This window comes from Anopheles stephensi, chromosome 3 (genome assembly GCF_013141755.1).
Source record: "Anopheles stephensi strain Indian chromosome 3, UCI_ANSTEP_V1.0, whole genome shotgun sequence".
In the NCBI taxonomy this organism is placed as follows: domain Eukaryota; kingdom Metazoa; phylum Arthropoda; class Insecta; order Diptera; family Culicidae; genus Anopheles; species Anopheles stephensi.
This window is the reverse complement of record NC_050203.1, coordinates 51458687-51464632: the sequence shown is the minus strand read 5'-3', so window position 1 is coordinate 51464632 and position 5946 is coordinate 51458687. Positions and strand designations below refer to the sequence as shown.

General features: G+C 43.5%; 1 non-coding gene across 1 annotated transcript; it reads right to left on the bottom strand.

The window, feature by feature from the left end:
* Positions 1–2561: 2561 nt before the first annotated feature.
* Positions 2562–2634, bottom strand: Trnaa-agc. The gene has a single exon. It is a non-coding gene; the product is annotated as a tRNA-Ala (tRNA).
* Positions 2635–5946: the final 3312 nt, after the last annotated feature.

Sequence of the window (5946 nt, the reverse complement as noted above, 5' to 3'; positions counted from 1 at the left end):
AAGAATGTAGCGTTAGAGCTTGCAATCTTATAGAATAATTTGATAACCCGGTTTCGATTAACCCGCTTCTTGTAGGACATTGAGTACTTCTCCTAATACATTACTGTTCCTGATGCCAGTGGTCAAGTTGCGCGATTGGTCATTTAGATTCCAAAAATCAACAGCTTAATAAGAACTCACCTCAACATCGTCCCAATCGATCAACGAGCAAGATCGATGGAGATACTGAAAGCATGCCATTCAATAAACAAACATCCGACACGCCACGGTACCCCGGAATGAAATCGATCAACCGACAAAACATGCCCACAATAAACCCTCCCCCCAATGTGCCTCATCAAGAAGCCGGACCGATCACATCCACTGATCATCGGACCTTCCGCGAATGTTTTCGGCAAAACGCATCCATCGGGGCACACGTTTCCCCCATTTGCGCACTTCCTTCAGACGCTTCAACTCTCGAGGATCGATCGTGTCTCCCGGGCATATGAAAGGCACAGTTTGATATCTGTTCACATTCATCATCCTCACAAACGCTGGGCGCTGGGCACTGTGACCTTGCCCAGACTGTGAGACCCTGGGGCATCCGTTCCTTATTTGGTGTGACCAGACAATACCGGCACCATACACATGCCGGCAGTCTGGCCAAGATGATTCTCGATAACTACCAGTTAACTCGGTACGTGTGTCTATCAAGTTGCTGGTCGATTTTTTGATGGACACACACACACCAGTGCTGGGAAACAATGAAAAGCTTCGGAAAGTCTCCCGGGGGATATCATGTGGCGTTCTTAACCCAGAACGAGCACCTCGAAGCGAGCTAAGTTCTTACTTAAGGCGAGATATTTTTAGAGCGAGAGACATCCTCAACCATAAACCTGTTACACCCATCGATGCACCCAGGGCTGTGGAATTCTGGCTGGAAAAAGAAGAAGCACACTCGTCGACAGTGTCCTAATACGTCCCAGTGAATGAAGGATTCATCATCCGGCTGTCAAAACTATCCATTGTTTTGTCTCTTTCCTTCAATCACCCATTCTCGGGAAGATCATCCTAACATGTTCATCTTCTAGAGATGAGAGAACGAGAAAAGCAGCCACACAAAAACTGATGCTGACAACGCACGATGTCACCTCGCATCGGGAGGTCCTATTCGACCAGCGTTCAGGTTCGGCGGGGGTTCACCAGTTTTGCAGCAACGTTTGCCCACTTTCACCTAAATAAACATAAAATTGGCAGAAGCATAGGCAGGCAGAAGCACCACCAGCAGCAGCTCCCGGGGATGACCCACGGGTTTTGTTTACCCTACCGCCCGCTGCTCATCACTGCCCTGTCACTATCCTCAGCATCCTCTCCTGCTGCAATTTGAGCACACCACAGGCCCTGCCGGAGGTTGTAAAATGGGCCCGTTGACATCTCGCACATCATGCGCGTGATCGTTTCGGAGAGTGTCTATGATAAGGAAGCTTGGTTTGCAATAGAATTGCGAAGGTGCATGCAAATCGGCGTTCCAGGACTTAACATACAGCCGGGTGGTCGGTAGAAATTCTCTGTAAGTTCACAGGACAATTTAAACGCACCATGAAAGGCGTTGGCTTCCGACTGTGAGGGCGTGTGGCCGAACGTTTCGAGCTGGTTGGTAGTTGTAAACCTTGCACAGAGAAAGTTTATTCCTAGCAAACCACATTCTTCCAAATAAACATTCAGAAGCCTTTCCCTGCCGTTGGCTTTCCAACAGATTTTTTTTTTTTTTTTTGGTATCAAGTATTAAATATCACACAGGAGGTTGCTAGTAAAGATTTATTTTAAACCATAAAAAACGATCTAGATCCTTCCAATTCCCACCGAAAATTTTCGTTAATGAAATATGAATCCATTCCCATTCGCCCGTTATCTGATTAGATTTGCATCAGATCGGGACCAGAGCTCTAGCACTGCCGGGTAAACAATGGTGCACATAAATCAGAAACAATTACAATAAACATGTTGTTCCTGTCACATGGGGTCCTAGCATTTGTCTAGCGAACCCTTGATGAAGTTTGAGTATCACACACGGCGTACTGCAAAGTTGCAATTTCTATTTACGATCAATCTGATGTAATTCGATATATCAGGATGGCAAATAACAACAACGCACATCAAGCGAAACAGCAGCGGAGCAGACGATTGGTCGAACAATCGATACATTTTTTTTCGTAAAGCTTTATCAATAATCAAGATCATGTTCATTGTTCTACAGAAGTAATCTCTCCGAGTGATACCTTACATGGAAACCAAATCACATCCCATGTATGATTCGAACCCCTGGAATATGTCAATAATTTATTAAAAATATCAAATATTCTTCTCCTTATATGGCTGTACAACCTCGAGAGATTTAAGAGAAGAAAAGAAGTACTGGGGGTGAGAAGGCGGCCTAGACAAAATTCGATATCCAGTCCTGCAGGGTGAAGACCGGCTCCATTTATAAAAATAGCAATCGTTAAACAGTAAAAAAAGTATACTCAAATGATGTTGACGTTAGGGGTGCGATAAAAACGAATGAAAAAAGTACTTTCGTTTGGAGATGCTGGGTATCGATCCCAGTACCTCTCACATGCTAAGCGAGCGCTCTACCATCTGAGCTACATCCCCTGTTGAGAAGGACAGCGTTATGAAACAACAAAATCACGCCTTGCCAAGCTGTTAAAACTGCTATACTTTGAGGATGTAATAAAATAGTGCGTGTTTTCGCATTGAATTCGTAATAAGTGCCTAGTTATTGCTAAAAAGTTGATTAAAAATGAATTATATCTACTTAAATATAAAACTACTCAACCGAGCTCATACGGGATAAGGTGCTATCTCACCGGAGAAGGAGATATCTCCCAAATAAAGTGAAAGGTGAACTATTTGTAAATTAATATTATATAGCACGGTCAGGCCCCATTCTTTCGAGCAGTATAATAATACAAAACTACCTTTTCTTAGCCTACATTCTTAATGCTTTATTTAAGAGAGATTTAAGAGCAAATTTTAAGAGATCTGTAAATATACGAAAAATAAATCAAAATCAGGAAGCATGAAAATGGCGTTATTTTACAAAAACTACATCCATATCGGAGTGCAATTGTCCTCATCGCGTTCCCTATCATTTCGAACATCTATACTCAAACCAAACATTGCCTATTCCCTTTTGCAAACATCAGCAACAGCAGATTGTTTCATGGACGGCATGGCCCCTTACGGTTGTCCTTGGATTATCGGCCAGCTACAACTAGCCCGATTGAAACCCGATATCGGTCCAATTGTGTTTGTTTTTGTCCAGTCGGCTACTACCAAATCCGTTGCACCCCTCATTTCGTCACCATAAATTTAACATTAGGAGGGATCACAGTGTTACCTTTGGCCGATTGCGTCCAGCAATCAAGATTCCCAGGTTTCGGAATAGGGTAGATGGGAAACAACAGCAAAAACCGTACCCCGTCGTAATCAGCTACTTTGTATCAAAATTTATATTTATTATTCTAACAACCGATCCAAGCATTGCCTCACGCGTAATGTCAACAACGAGAGCTAGAGAGATAAAGTCGCTCCGATGTGCTCCGGTTTAATCATCCAACATTCAACCGAAAATTACAAATTTGTAACAATGTCACGAGACATACGCGTTGTCCTTTTGTCGTTCGGATGGCACAGTCTTCGCAAAGCACCGGGAAAACTCGTTCCCGGAAGCATCGCACTCGGGGTAAAAGTGGTTCCGGTGCAGTTTGGATGGCGCCGCCATGCAAGCGGCATCATTGCGGCATACTGCTTTGTAGTCCTTTCGGTCGGACATGGTTTGCCGCACAGTTGGGTGACACAATTCGGCTAAACATGAAAGTGCAGAACGGTTCGGAAACGGAATCGAGTGTGCGCGACATCCGATCACGATCACGGATAGCGTAAGTACGGAAAGTATCACATTTCCTGGTGGGGAAAAACTTTTCTTTATCCTTGCGTTACTTTTTGGAGGAATTTATTTCAAAGCAATCCGTTCGCAATACGAATCTCGGAGCCAGCAAGGACGTGTGTGTTGTTGGTTTGTTCACACAAGAGAAAACCAATGCTGAATCTGCCAAAGGAAAAAAAACAAGGCGTTGTATTTTAAACCGATGTTTTCCATCATACATTTTCCTTAATTTGATACTTTACAGGTTTTTTTAGCTCAATTTGAAGAAATGCCGAGTTGGTCTTATCATCACAATCTTGCAATGTAAAGATTATCTTTACTACTTTATTGCGCGATTTCCAGAGCACAATGCCTGATATTTAAGGGTTTTGCTATTTCCTACAATTATTTCCCTCATCCACATTGTATCTTCACACAAGAGATCGCCATATAGTTCGCTAGAAATAATATTTTCTATTTAGTTATCCCAACTCTTCATCAACCACACTGTTCCTTGTTCTTCGAAAAAACGTTGCAATCGACCGTTTTACGACCCCCAATCACCTGTGATTGGTCTGGCAGGCTTTTGCAAACACAATCCTTGGTATAGGACACATGTCACAGCATGGCGCAAATCACACGGCTTGTGTTGTCGTGTAAGTCCTTCCGGTCCACACCTCTACAGCATAGTTTTATGGTGGGGTCACTTACAGCCCAGGAGCAAACCAATCAAACAGACAATCGATCGTTCCTTTAACCTCACCGTAACGTACGAACGAAAGAATGCAAACTAACAGCTCCATTCCGGCCAGGAATTTCAATCCTAAGAATATCCATAAACAACAAATATTTGTTCAGATGCGTTCCTCTTCCCAGCACAATGGTGCAAAATCTCGTGTTTTATGAGCGGTTGCGATGCACCAACCGAAGAAAAGCCATCCATATTCTCACCTCTATTCTTGCACAGCATTGTTACCAAATAGCCCCGAAAAGTCTTCAGGTTCGAGCCAACTGCCAGTTACCATGGTAATTTTACAGTGTACAGTGATGCTTTAAGCAGTAAGATTATGTGCCGCAACGTTCAACAGGCTCTATGAAAAGAAATACTTTGAAAGAGCGGAATGCAAACGTGTTTTCCCGTGAACGATCATCTGTCATTTGAAGAAAACAAACACGCGTAAACAAATTCCATGCAGCGTTGCCGAGATTATGGATGACCTTCCTACAAACAAAGTCAAACAGAGCGACGTCAAACGTGTTGAGAAATGTACTTTAACGTTTCCGATTTACTATTAGCTCTTGCCACACTCGTCCAGCTCGGGAAAGCTCAAAAAACAAGTAAAATATCAAATTTTCTCACATCGAGACGAAAAAAGCGGGAAAAAAACATCCACTCCCTTTTTGATCTTTTGATCGTAAGCACTAGCCGGTAACACAACGGAAAGAAAAATGATGATTGAAACATCAAACAGGCTCAGTTCACCTTCAACTCAGGCGCGGGTCGTTATTTTTCCCGACGCGGCCAACCAGTCTGGTCTGAGCTCCGGAACGAGCTCCGTGGGGTCGTGGTGTTGACGAAATGAGAAATTGAAATAAAAACGCCATATATTATGACATATCGCTATTGTTCGGTTTAATATTTATTATGTGTAATTTATCTTCTCACCCGTACACCCGCTCCAAACGGCTTACCGAACGCATAGATTTGTTGTTGTTTTGCCTCATTTTCTTGTAGCCCGAGCCCGGGGGTTGTGTTGACGGCATGACTTTTATTGATAAGTGCCATTGGTGTCGTTCGTCTTCACGTCGATGACGTCTTCCTATTTTTGTGGCATTATGGAACGGTCGTTTCGATGGGAAGAAAAGAAAACCATTCCTCTGTTCACGGTTCAAAGAGAGCGCACAGCGTGAACTCCGTTTTCCGTGCGAACGGCTCAGCTCAACAGCTCAATGCAACAGGTTGCTATGGAAACGATGGCGATGGGCAATCGCCTCTATGGGAATGCAGTTCTGCGTAAAGCCGATTCAGTTGATTT